At 44.7% G+C, this 14,125-nt stretch overlaps 2 protein-coding genes across 8 annotated transcripts in view; one reads left to right on the top strand and one right to left on the bottom strand.

The window, feature by feature from the left end:
- The window catches only part of INKA1 (inka box actin regulator 1), a 119,639-nt gene that overhangs the window by 31,613 nt on the left and 73,901 nt on the right, over positions 1-14,125 (bottom strand). The gene's annotated exons all lie outside the window — the stretch shown is intronic.
- The window catches only part of IP6K1 (inositol hexakisphosphate kinase 1), a 75,703-nt gene that overhangs the window by 13,704 nt on the left and 47,874 nt on the right, over positions 1-14,125 (top strand). The window contains exon 1 of one of the 7 annotated variants that reach the window (XM_050780905.1): positions 8,827-12,364. The exons of the other annotated variants lie outside the window; for them this stretch is intronic. The gene's annotated coding sequence lies outside the window, so the exon portion shown is untranslated. Of the gene's footprint in view, positions 1-8,826; positions 12,365-14,125 lie in introns of those variants that run through there. 7 annotated transcript variants of the gene reach the window in all.

The following is a 14,125-nucleotide window of genomic DNA, read 5'->3' as shown; positions in this document are numbered from 1 at the left end:
TGCCTGCCACCACACCCGGCTAATTTTTTTTGTGTATTTGTTTGTTTGTTTTTTTGAGACAGAGTCTCGCCCTGTCACCCAGGGTGGAGTGCAGTGGCGCGATCTTGGCTCACTGCAAGCTCTGCCGCCTCCTGGGTTCACACCATTCTCCTGCCTCAGCCTCCTGAGAAGCTGGGACTACAGGCGCCCGCCACCACGCCTGGCTAATTTTTTTTTGTATTTTTAGTAGAGACGGGGTTTCACCATGTGTGCCAGGATGGTCTCGATCTCCTGACCTCGTGATCCGCCCGCCTTGGCCTCCCAAAGTGCTGGGATTACAGGCATGAGCCACCGCGTCCGGCCAATTTTTTGTATTTTTAGTAGAGACGGGGTTTCACCACGTTAGCCAGGATGGTCTCGATCTCCTGACCTCATAATCCGCCCGCCTCCGCCTCCCAAAGTGCTGGGATTACAGGCGTGAGCCACCGCACCCAGCCAATATGTGACTATCTTATATATTTTGCATGTATCTCCAAAGTAAGTGCTGACCTTTGTGCCAGGGAGCCAATACTAAGTTTGAGTAATTTCATGAAGCAGAGTGTACCAGGCAGGACCAGTTGGACCCTTAAACATACTAACTTGACTGTTTACAATATTACTTTTCATTGGTAGAATTGGGACTATATAAAGAATTATTAATTGGCCAGCTGCAATGGCTCATGCCTGTAATTATAGCACTTTGAGAGGCTGAGGCAGGAGGATCAGTTGAACTTAGAAGTTCAAAACGGGACCGGGCGTGGTGGCTCAAGCCTGTAATCCCAGCAGTTTGAGAGGCCGAGATGGGCGGATCACGAGGTCAGGAGATCGAGACCATCCTGGCTAACACGGTGAAACCCCGTCTCTACTAAAAAAAAAATACGAAAAACTAGCCGGGCGTGGTGGCGGGCGCCTGTAGTCCCAGCTACTCTGGAGGCTGAGGCCAGAGAATGGCGTGGACCCGGGAGGCGGAGCTTGCAGTGAGCTAAGATTTGGCCACTGCACTCCAGCCTGGGCAACAGAGCGAGACTCCGTCTCAAAAAAAAAAAAAAAAAGTTCAAAACCTGCTGGGTGCGGTGGCTCACGCCTGTAATCGCAACATTTTGGGAGGCCAAGGCGGGCAGATCACGAGGTCAGGAGATCGAGACCATCCTGGCTAACACGGTGAAACTCCGTCTCTACTAAAAATACAAAAAATTAGCCGGGCATGGTGGTGGGCGCCTGTAGTCCCAGCTACTTGGGAGGCTGAGGCAGGAGAATGGCGTGAACCCAGGAGGCGGAGCTTGCAGTGAGCAGAAATCGTGCCACTGCACTCCAGCCTGGGAGACAGACTCCATCTCAAAAAAAAAATTTAAAAAAAAAAAGTTCAAAACCAACTGGGGCAACCCAGCAAGGTCCGCTTATCTACCAAAAAATAAACAGTTAGCTGGGCATGGTGGGACATGCCTAAAATTCCAGCAACTCAGGAGGCTGAGGTTGGAGGATCACTTGAGCATAGGAGTTGGATGCTGCAGTGAGCAGTGATCACACCACTGCCCTCCTGCCTGGGTGAGAGTGAGACTCTGTCTTAAAAAAAAAAAAAGCTCAAGAGTTCAAGACCAGCCTGGGCAACGTAGTGAGACCCTGTCTCTATGTAAAAGAAAATTAGAATTATTAACTGTAACAGAGACTGGAGTAATGAGAAATTGGCTAGTCAGAAGTTGAGAGAGGCTGGGTGTGATGGCTCATGCCTGTAATCCCAGCACTTTGGGAGGTTGAGATAGAAGGATCGTTTGAGTCCAGGAGTTTGAGACCAGCCTGGGCAGCATGGTGAAACCTTGTCTCTACAAAAAATAAAAAAATTAGCTGGGTGTGGTGGCATGTGCCCATAGTCCCAGCTACTAGGGAGGCTGAGGTGGGAGGATTGCTGGAGCCCAGGAGATGGAGGCTGCAGTGAATCATGATTGTGCCACTACACTTTAGCCTGGGTAACAGCAAAACCCTGTCTCAAAAAAGAGAGCGCTCTAGAATATAGGAAGACAATATATGTGTATATGTATATATAGTCTTCCTATGTAAACATATTTTGTATATTGTTTTTGTATATATTATATGCTTAAAATATATTAAGTTAAAAAGGAAGACTATATATATGTAATACATACCTGTGTTACATATACATGTATTACATGTATTTCATATATGTATTATTTTATTTTATTTTTTTTTACGGGAGAGGGTCTTGTTTTATCACCCAGGCTGGAGTGCAGTGGTGCAATTATAGCTCACTGCCCCCTCGAACCCACCCTGGGCTCAAAGGATCTTCCCACTTCAGCTTCCCAAGTAGCTGGGACTACAGGAGTGCACTGCTGCACCCGGCTAATTAAAAATTTTTTTTGGCCGGGCGTGGTGGCTCAACTCCTGTAGTCCCTGCACTTTGGGAGGCCGAGACGGGCGGATCACGAGGTCAGGAGATCGAGACCATCCTGGCTAACATGGTGAAACCCCGTCTCTACTAAAAAATACAAAAAATTAGCCGGGTATGGTGGCGGGCGCCTGTAGTCCCAGCTACTCAGGAGGCTGAGGCAGGAGAATGGCGTGAACCCGGGAGGCGGAGCTTGCAGTGAGCTGAGATCTGGCCACTGCACTCCAGCCTGGGCGACAGAGTGAGACTCCGTCTGGGGGAAAAAAAAAAAAAAAAAAAAAAAAAATTTTTTTTTGTAGAGGTCTTGCCATGTTGCCCAGGTTGGTCTCAAACTCCTGGGCTCAAGCGATCCTCCCTCTTTGGCCTCGCAAAGTGTTGGGATTACAGGTGTGAGCCACCGTGCCTGGCCACTCTTGAGTAAGGTTTCTTTCACACAGTGTAATGTTTTAATTTATACATGCTGTTGTCTGTATCAGTAGTTTATTTTTATTGCTATATAGTATTTCATTGCATTAACACTACAGTTTGTTTATTCTCCTGTTGATAGATATTTGGGCTGTTTCCAGTGTTTGCTTTATGAGTAAAGCTTTTATGATCTTTTTTGCACAGGTTTTTTTGTGTGGACATATACATTCATTTCTCTTGAAGAGAATAGAATTGCTGGGTCATAGGATAGATGTATGTTTAGCTTTATAGGAAACTGTAACACCTTTTCCAAAATGGTTGTACCATTTTTACACTCTCACCAATGATGTATGAGAGTTGTGGTTGTTCCACATTTAGCAACATTTAGTGTGTTGTAGTGTGTTTTTAATTTTCGCCATTTGGGTGAAGGTATAGTGGTAACTCATTGTGGTTTTAATTTTCATTTACTTGAATGCTAATGATATTGAGCACCTTTTCCTGTACTTAATGGTCTTTGTGTATCTTCCTTTGTGAAGTATTTATTCAAATCTTTTGCCCATTTTTAAAAAAAGTTGGCTTTTTTATTTTTCAAAGAAATTTATCTTTTAGAGATAGGGTCTCCCTATGTTGCCCAAGCTGGACTTGAACTTCTGGACTCAAAGGATCCTTCTGCCTCATCCTCTCAAATAGCTGGGACTATAGGTGTGCACCACTGTGCCTGGCAAGGTTTTTTTTTTTTTTTTTGTATGTGTCACTGAGTTTTAGGATTTTTTTTGTATTCTGGATACCATACTTTTTGTTTTTTGTTTTGTTTTTTTAGAGAGAGGGTCTTGCTCTTTTGCCCTGGTTGGAGTGTAATAGCGTGATAACTCACTGTACCCTCTAACACCTGAGCTTAAACGACCCTCCTGCTTCAGCCTCCCTAGTAGCCAGGACTACATGTGCATACCACCATGCCCAGCTTATTTTCTTTTAAAAAATTTTTTGTAGCAATGGAGGTCTCAGCATATTTGCCCAGGCTCGTCTTGAACTCCTGACCTCAAGCAGTCCTCTTGCCTGGGCCTCACAAAATGCTAGGAATACAGGTGTGAGCCACCATGCCTGGCCTATTTTCTTAATGATATATTTTAAAGATCAGGGCTGGGCGCAGTGGCTCACGCCTGTAATCCCAGCACTTTGGGATCACTTGAGGTCAGTAGTTCGTGACCAGCCTGGCTAACTTGGGGAAACCCCATCTCTACTAAAAATACAAAAATTAGCCAGGTGTGGGCCAGCCGTGGTGGCTCACGCCTGTAATCCGAGCACTTTCGGAGGCCGAGGCAGGTGGATCACGAGGTCAGGAGATCAAGACCATCCTGGCTAACACGGTGAAACTCCATCTCTACTAAAAATACAAAAAAAAAAAAAGAAAAAAAAAATAGCTGGTCGTGCTGGCAAATGCCTGTAGTCCCAGCTACTTGGGAGGCTGAGGCAGGAGAACGGCTTGAACTCGGGAGGCGGAGCTTGCAATGAACCGAGATTGCGCCACCGCACTTCAGTCTGGGCGCTGGGCGACAGAGTGAAAAAAAAAAAAAAAGCCAGATGTGGTGGTGGGCGCCTGTCGTCTCAGCTACTTGGGAAACCGAGGCAGGAGAATCTCTTGAACCCAGGCGACGGAGATTGCAGTGAGCCGAGTTCATGCCACTGCACTCTAGTCTGGGCGACAGAGTGAGACTTCATCTCATAAATAAATAAATAAATAAATAATGAGAGGTTTTCAGTTTTGATGAAGTTTGATCTATCAATAATTTCTGTTATGATTATTGCTTTCTATGTCCTAAGTGTCTGGGGATACCTTGCCTACCTCTAAGTGTTGGACATTTCTAGCAAGACTTGAAGTCAGGTAGTGTAAATCATGTAACTTTATTTTTTTTGAGACAGGGTCTGGTTCTTGTCACCCAGGCTGGAGTGCAGTGGCATGATCTCCGCTCACTACAGCCTCAACTTCTTGGGCTCAAGCTGTTCTCCCAGGTGAGCTCTGCCCACCTTGGCCTCCCAAAGTGCTGGGATTATAGGTGTGAGCTACCATGCCCAGCCTAACTTTATTTTTTATGTTTTCACCTAAAAGCATTATAGTTTTAGCTTTTATATTTTGGTCTCTGAGTCATCTTAAGTTAATTTTTGTTATTATGTGAGATTGGAGCTGGTATTTATTTTTCCCCCACATAGATAACTGATTGTTCCATTACTAGCAACATTTGTTGAAAAGACTTGTGTATTATCTATTGCTCTGTAACAAATTTTTCAAAAATTAGCAATTTAAAACAGCAAAAAGTTATTACCTCAGTTTCTGAGGGCTAGGAATTCAGAAGTGGCCCAGGCTGGAGTGCAGTGGTGTGATCACGGCTTACTGCAGCCCTGGCCTCCTGGGCTTGAGTGATCTTCCCAGCTCAGCCTCCCAAGTAGCTGGAACTATAGGCATGCACCACCATGCGGGGCTAATTTTTCCTATGTTTTTGTAGATATGGGGTCTCACTTTGTTGCCCAGGCTGGTTTTGAACTCCAGGGCTCAAGTGATCTTTCCCTGTTGGCCTCCCAAGGTGTTGGGATTATAGGCCTGAGCCACCGTGCTTGGCTTAGAGGATCTGTGTTCAAGATGACTTATTCGTAAAGCTCTTTGCAGGAGGCCTCAGTTCCATGTGGTTTATCTCTACCTAGGGCTCTTTTTTTTTTTTTTTTAATTTTATCCTACTTTCAAGCTAACAAGTTATACCCAGGGCTCTTTGAGTTTCCTCATGGCATGCAGTTATCTCCTCCAGAAATGATCTAAGACAAACTAAGGAAGAAACCATGATGCTTCTTATGACCTAGTCATACACTATCACTTCTGCCATGTTCTTTTCATTAGAATGAGTCACTAAGTCTAGCCTGTACTCAAGGAGTCTAGCCTGTACTCAAGGAGAGAGGAGGATTTCACTTTTTAGAGGGAAGAATGTAAAAAAAATTGATATAGTTTAAAACCACCAAAATTGTCTTGTCCCATTGGTTTGCTTTGGTACTTTTGTCGAAAAACAATTGACTGTTATATCCTGATTTGTTGCTGGCAAAAAACCCACGAACAATTGACTCTGTAGATATGGGCCTGTTTCTGAAATCTGTGTTCTGTTCCATTGATCTATTTGTTTATCCGTATGCCAGTACCCCACTACTGCAGCTTTATAGCAAGTCTTGACATCAGTCAGTGTAAATAATCCAACTTTATTGTTTATCAAGATTTATTTGAATATTATAATTTTTTACTACCGTATAAATTTTAGAATTAGCTTGTCAATTTCTGTAAAAAAGTCTGCTGGCATTATGGTTGCGATTCCATTGAATTTATAGATTCACTTGGGGAGAATTGACATCTTTATTGAGTCTTCTAATCCATGTGCTGTATGTGGCATATTTCTTGATTTATGCATTCTTTAATATTTTGCTACATTATTTGATTGTTTTTAGTGTAGAGTTCTTTCACATTTTGTTAAATTTGACCCAAGACATTTGGTTTTTTTGATGCTATTGTAAATGAAATTTTTAAGTTGTAGTAAATATACATAAGAAAATGTAGAATTTTAACTATTTTGAAGGGTATGTTGCAGTGATATTAAATATATTCACAATGCTGTTTTGAGAACTTCTTTCATCATGCCAAATAGAAACTCTACCCGTTATATGGTAACACCCGATTCTCACCTCCCCCAGCCCCTTGTACGCTCTTAATAATTTTCTTTTTGTCTCGATGAATTTGCCTGTTTTGTTTTCGAGACTCAATCTCACTCTGTCACCAAGCCTGGAGTGCAGTGGCCCAGTCTCAGCTCACTGCAACCTCCGCCTCCCGGGTTTTTTTTTTTTTGAGACGGAGTCTTGCTCTGTCGCCTGGGCTGGAGTGCAGTGGCGGGATCTCAGCTCACTGCAAGCTCCGCCTCCCGGGTTTACGCCATTCTCCTGCCTCAGCCTCCCGAGTAGCTGGGACTACAGGCGCCTGCCACCTCGCCCGGCTAGTTTTTTGTATTTTTTAGTACAGACGGGGTTTCACTGCTCTAGCCAGGATGGTCTCGATCTCCTGACCTCGTGATCCGCCCGTCTCAGCCTCCCAAAGTGCTGGGATTACAGGCTTGAGCCACCGCGCCCGGCCCGCCTCCCGGGTTTAAGTGATTCTCCTGCCTCAGCCTCCCAAGTAGCTGGGATTACAGGTGCCTGCCACCACACCTGACTAATTTTTGTATTTTTAGTGAAGACAGGGTTTCACTATGTTGGCCAGGTCGATCTTGAACTCCTGACCTCAAGTGATCCGCCTGCCTCACCCTCCCAAAGTGCTGGAATTACAAGCTTAAGCCACCATGCCCCGCCCTGTTTTATTTTATGTAAGTAGAATTATAATTATACAATTTTTTCCCTTTTGTGCCTGGCTTATTTCACTTAGCACAATGTTTTCAAGATTCATCCATGTTGTGACATGCATCAGAATTTCATTTCTTTTTAAGGCTGAATAATATTTCACTGTATGTATATATGACATATCTTTATCCATTTATCTGTTGATGGACATGGGTCATAGACACCATTTGGTTATTGTGAATAATGCTCTGAACATTGGTGTATGAATATCTGTTTTGGATTCCTCCTTTCAGTTCTTTTGGGTATAGACCTAAAAGTGGAATTGTTGAATCATATGGTAATTCTATGTTTAACTTTTTGAGGAATTGCCATACTGTCGTCTTTACATTTTCACCAGCAGTGCACAAGTGTTACAATTTCTTCATATCCTTGCCAACACTTCTTTTCTATTTTTTTAATTTTTAATTTTTAATTTTTTTATAACTTGGGTGTGAAGTAGTTTCTCATTGTGGCTTTGATTTGCATTTCCCTAATGACTAATGATGTTGAGCATCTTTTTGCATATTTTTTGGCCATTTGTAAATCTTTAGAGAATTGTCTAAGACCTTTGCCCATTTATGAATTGGGTTATTTTTGTTGTTGTTGAGTTATACAAGTACTTCATATGTTCTATATGTTAATCCTTTATCAGATGTATGATCTGCAAATATTTTCTGCCATTCCGTGGGTGGTGGTTTCATTCTTTTTAAATTAATTGATCAATTTTTTAAATAGAGATGGGATCTCACGATATTGCTCAGGGTGGTCTCAAAGTCTTGGGCTTAAGTGATCCACCTGCATCAGCCTCCCAAAGTGTTGAGATTACAGGTATGAGCCACTGCACCCAGACTAATTTTATTTTTTTAAGTTATTATTACTATTATTATTATTATTATTTTTGAGATGGAGTCTCACTGTGTTGCCCAGCCTGGAGTGCAGTGGCACGATCTCTGCTCACCACAAATTCCGCCTCCCGGTTCAAGCAATTCTCCTGTTTCAGCCCCCCGAGTACCTGGGATTACAGGCACATGCCACCACAACCAGCTACTTTTTTGTATTTTTAGTAGAGATGGGGTTTCACCATGTTAGCCACGCTGGTCTTGAACTCCTGACCTCAGGTGATCTGCCCACTCAGCCTCCCAAAGTGTTGGGATTACAGGCATGAGCCACCGCGCCTGACCAATTATTATTATTTTTTGAGACAGGGTCTCACCCTGTCACCCAGGCTGGAATGAGTGGTATGAATGTAGCTCACTGCAGCCTCAAACTCCTGGGCTCAAGTGACTGCCTACCTGCCTCAACCTTCCAAGTAGCCGAGACTACTGGTATGAGCCAGTGCAACTCAGCTGATTTGTTTAAAAATGAAAAAGTTTTTTTGCAGAGATGGAATCTTGTTATGTTGCCCAGGCTGGTCTCAAACTGAGCTTAAGCAATCCTCTTGCCATGGTTTCCCAAAATTGTAGGATTTCAGGCCCTTGGATTGATTTCTTTTTTCTTTTCTTTTTTCTTTTCTTTCCTTTTTTCTTTTTTCTTTTTTTTTTTTGAGGCGGAGTCTCGCTCTGTGGCCCAGGCTGGAGTGCAGTGGCCGGATCTCAGCTCACTGCAAGCTCCACCTCCCGGGTTTATGCCATTCTCCTGCCTCAGCCTCCCGAGTAGCTGGGACTACAGGCACCCGCCACCTCGCCCGGCTAGTTTTTTGTATTTTTTAGTAGAGACGGGGTTTCACCATGTTAGCCAGGATGGTCTCGATCTCCTGACCTCGTGATCCGCCCGTCTCGGCCTCCCAAAGAGCTGGGATTACAGGCTTGAGCCACTGCGCCTGGCCATCTTTTATTTTTTCTTTTCTCTTCTCTTTTCTTCTCTCTTTTCCTTTTCTTTTTTCCCCCTCCCCTCCCCAACGGAGTCTTGCTCTTGTCACCCAGGCTGGAGTGCAATGGCACAATCTTGGCTCACTGCAACCTCCACCTCCCGGGTTCAGGTGATTCTCCTGCCTTAGCCTCCTGAGTAGCTGGGATTACAGGCGCCCACCACGCCCAGCTAATTTTTGTATTTTTAGTAGAGACAAGGTTTTGCCATGTTGGCCAGGCTGGTCTCGAACTCCTGACCTAGTGATCTGCCCGCTTCGACCTCCCAAAGTGCTGGGATTACAGGCGTGAGCCACTGTGCCTGGCCGATTTCTTTCTTTTCTCTTTTTTTTTTCAAGATGGAGTCTCGTTCTGTCACCCAGGCTGGAGTGCAGTGGCGTGATCTTGGCTCACTGCAACCTCTGCCTCCTGGGTTCAAGCAATTCTCCTGCCTCAGCCTCCTGAGTAGCTGGGATTACAGGTGCCCACCACCACACCCAACTGGTGTTTATATTTTTAGTAGAGACGGGATTTTACCAGCTTGGCCAGACTGGTCTCGAACTCCTGACTCAAGTGATCCACCTGCCTCAGCCTCCCAAAGTGCTGAGATTACAGGTGTGAGCCACCATGCCTGGCCTTTTTTTTTTTTTTTAGAGTTTCGCTCTTGTCATCCAGGCTGGAGTGCAGTGGCTCGATCTCAGCTCACTGCAGACTTGATCTCTTGGACTCGAGTGATCCTCCCACCTCCGCCAGACTCCTGAGATCCTGGGACTACAGGCACCTGCCACCACACCCAGCTATTTTTTGTGTTTTTTTTTTTTTTGAGATGGAGTCTCGCTCTGTAGCCCAGGCTGGAGTGCAGTGGCGCAATCGCGGCTCACAGCAAGCTCCGCCTCCTGGGTTTAAGCCATTCTTCTGCTTCAGCCTGCCAAGTAGCTGGGACTACAGGTGCCCGCCACCACGCCCGGCTAATTTTTTGTATTTTTAGTAGAGATGGGGTTTCACCATGTTAGCCAGGATGGTCTTGATCTCCTGAGCTCATGATCTGCCCACCTTGGCCTCCCAAAGTGTTGGGATTATAGGCGTGAGCCATTGCGCCTGGCCTTTAGATATGGGGTTTCGCTGTGTTGCCCAGTCTGGTCTTGAACTCCTGGCCTCAAGTGACTGACCTGCCCCAGCCTCCCATAGTGCTGGGATTACAGGTGTGAGCCACAGTGCCTGGCCAATGTAGATTTTCACATAGTTGTATGTATCAGTTGACTATTAAGTGGTATGTGAAAAAGAGATAAATGATAAACCAAAGGTACAGTGACAGTGGCCTTTTTTTTTTTTTTTTTTTTTTTTTAAGATGAGTCTCGCTCTGTTGCCAGGCTGGAGTGCAGTGGTGCCATCTCGGCTCACTGCAACCTCTGATTCCCATGTTCAAGTGATTCTCCTGCCTCAGCCTCCCGAGTAGCTGGGATTACAGGCACGTGCCACCACGCCCAGCTAATTTTTTTTTTTTTTTAGTAGAGACAGGGTTTCACCATGTTGGCCAGGATGGTCTCCATCTTCTGACCTCGTGATCCGCCTGCCTCGGCCTCCCAAAGTGCTGGGATTACAGGCGTGAGCCACCGCGTCCTGCCTACAGTGGCTTTTAAGTTTACTTATGTAGTTACCCTTACCAGTGTTCTATATTTTTTCTTTTTAGCTACTGTCTAGTGTCCTTTCATTTTAGCCTGAAGGACTCCCTTTAGCGTTTCTTGTAGCTCTGGTCTAGTAGTTAGCAACTCCCTTAGTTTTTGTTTATCTGGAAATGTCTTAATTTCTCTTTCATTTTTGGTAGGATGGTATTTTCAGATGTAGAATTCTTGGTTGACAGTATTTTCCTTTAGGACTTTCATATGTTATCCTACTGCCTTTTGGAGGTTTCTGAGGAGAAATGTGCTGTTAATCTCATTTAGGATCTTTTGTATTTGAGGCACCAGTTTTCTCTTGCTGCTTTAAATATTTGTTCTTGTCTTTTGGTTTCAATAGTTTCATAACATGTTTTTGTTTTGTAATGTGTCTCATATGGGTCTCTTTGAGTTTATCCTATTTGGGTTCATTGGGATTCTTTTTTTTTTTTTCAAGACAGAGTTTCACTCTGTCGCCCAGGCTAGAGTGCAGTGGTGCAATCTCGGCTCACTGCAACCTCCACCTCCCAAGCTCAAGTGATTCTTATGTCTCAGCCTTCCTAGTGGCTGCGATCACAGGTGCACACTACCACGCCAGGCTAATTTTTGTATTTGTAGTAGACATGGGGTTGTGCCATGTTGGCCAGGCTGGTCTCAAACTCCCAACCTCAAGTGATCTGCTTGCCTTGGCCTCCCAAAGTGCTGGCATTACAGGCGTGAGCCACCACGCCTGGACTTCATTGGGGTTCTTGAATGTATATAGTTTACTCTTGTACAGTGTGGGGGTTGGGGTGTCAACTCCCCACAGAGTCAAAAATCTGCATATAACTTCTGACTCCCTCAGAGCTTAATTACTAGTAGCCTACTGTTGACTGGAAGCCTCACTGATAACATACACAATCAGTATATAATTTGTGCGTTGTATATATTTTTAAATTTTTTTCTTTTTAGAGACAGGGTCTTGCTTCATTGCCCGGGCTGGAGTGCAGTGGTACAATCATAACTCACTGCAGCATTGAACTCCTGAAATCAAGCAATCCTCCCACCTCAGCCTCCTGAGTAGCTGAGATTATAGGTGTTTGTCACCACCACTGGCTATTTTTTTTTTTCTTTCGTAGAGATGGGGTCTCACTATGTTGCTCACGCTGGTTTCAAACTCCTGGGCTCAAGTGATCCTCTCACATTCACCTCCCAAAGTGTTGCAATTACAGGTGTGAGCCACCGCACCCAGTAGCTATAGGGTTTTCATAAATACCCTTTATTAAGTGAGGAAGTTTCCCTCTATCTTTAGTTTGTTGAGAGGTTTTTTTTTTTTTTTTTTTTAGAGACAGTCTTGCTCTGTTGCCCACACTGGAGTGCAGTGGTGCGATCTTGACTCACTGCAATCTTTGCCTCCCGGGTTCCAGCAATTCTGCTGCCTCAGCCTCCCAAGTAGCTGGGATTACAGGTGCCTGCCACCGCCACCACGTGCAGCTAATTTATTTGTATTTTTTTTTTAGTAGAGACGGAGTTTTGCCATGTTGGCCAGTCTGGTTTCGAACTCCTGACGCCAAGTGATCCTCTCGCCTCAGCCTCCTGAAGTGTTAGGATTATAAGCGTGAGCCACGGCACCCAGCCTGTTGAGAGTTTTTAATTATGAATGGGTACTGAATTTTGTCGGATTTTTTTCCTCTATTTATTGAGATGATTGTATCTTATGGCTTTTCTCCTTATTTCTGTTAATATGATGGGTAGTAACACTGATTGATTCTTTTTTTTTTTTTTTTTTTTGAGACGGAGTCTTGCTCTGTCGCCCGGGCTGGAGTGCAGTGGCCGGATCTCAGCTCACTGCAAGCTCCGCCTCCCGGGTTCACGCCATTCTCCTGCCTCAGCCTCCGAGTAGCTGGGACTACAGACGCCCGCCACCTCGCCCGGCTAATTTTTTGTATTTTTAGTAGAGACGGTGTTTCACCGTGTTAGCCAGGATGGTCTCGATCTCCTGACCTCGTGATCCGCCCGTCTCGGCCTCCCAAAGTGCTGGGATTACAGGCTTGAGCCACCGCGCCCAGCCTGATTGATTCTTTAGATGTTTAATCAACCTTGCATTTCCCACTTTGTCATGAGCTATTCTTTCTTTTCTTTTATTTTCTTTTTTTTGAGACAGAGTCTCGTTCTTTTGCCCAGGCCGGACTGCAGTGGTGTCATCTCGGTTCACTGCAAGCTCCGCTTCCTGGGTTCACACCATTCTCCTGCCTCAGCCTCCTGAGTAGCTGGGACTACAGGTGCCCGCCACCTTGCCCGGCTAATTTTTTGTATTTTTAGTAGAGACGGGGTTTCACCGTGTCAGCCAGGATGGTCTCAATCTCCTGACCTCGTGATCCACCCGCCTCGGCCTCCCAAAGTGCTGGGATTACAGGCGTGAGCCACTGCATCTGGCCGAGGTATTCTTTCTATATATCATTGGAATTATTTTGCTAAAAAAATTTTGAAAATTTTTGTGTCTATATTCATGAAGGATATTGTTCTATAATCTTTTTTCTTATTTATTTTGGTAAGGTTCTTTTTTAGGTTTTGTTATTAGAAATAATTGACCTTGGCCAGGCATGGTGGCTCACGCCTATAATCCCAGCACTTTGGGAGGCTGAGGCAAGTGGATCACTTGAGGTCAGGAGTTCGAGACCAGTCTGGCCAACATGGTGAAACCCCGTCTCTACTAAAAATACACAAATTAGCTGGGCGTGGTTGCGTGCTCCTGTAATCCCAGCTACTCAGGAGGCTGAGGCAGGAGAATCACTTGAACCTGGGAGACAGAGGCTGCAGTGAGCTGAGATTGTGCCACTGCACTCCAGCCTGGGTCACAGAGTAAGATTATGTCTCAAAAAAAAAAAAAAAAAAAACCAATAAATGTCCTTGTAAAACAAGTTGGGAACTACTCTCTTTCTGTTTTCTGAAAAAAACTTAAGTAAGATTGATATTTCTTTCTTAAAAGTTTGATAGAATTCACTAATGAAACCTAGTCTGGAGTTTTCTTCATGGAAAAATTTTTGATAGCAAATTCAGTTTTCTTAATAGATACAGAACTATTCAGATTATTATTTTTTTTTTTCTTTTTTGAGATAGCGTCTCGCTCTTTTGCCCCGGCTGGAGTGCAGTGTTGCGGTCTTGGCCCACTGTAACCTCCATCTCCTGGGTTCAAGTGATTCTTCTGCCTCAGCCTCCCAAGTAGGGCAAGTAGCTGTGATTACAGGTGCCCACCACCACGCCGGCTAATTTTTGTATTTTTAGTAGAGATGGGGTTTCACCATGTTGGCAAGGATGGTCTCAATCTCCTGACCTCATGGGCCGCGTGCCTCAGCCTCCCAAAGTGCTGGGACTACAGGCGTGAGCCACCACACCCGGCCTGTTCTTTCTTAAAGATGCTCGTG

Source organism: Macaca thibetana, chromosome 2, assembly GCF_024542745.1.
Source record: "Macaca thibetana thibetana isolate TM-01 chromosome 2, ASM2454274v1, whole genome shotgun sequence".
NCBI classification, from domain to species: Eukaryota; Metazoa; Chordata; class Mammalia; order Primates; family Cercopithecidae; genus Macaca; species Macaca thibetana.
Note: the sequence above shows the minus strand (reverse complement) of the source record. Positions and strands in the feature narration are given on the sequence as shown.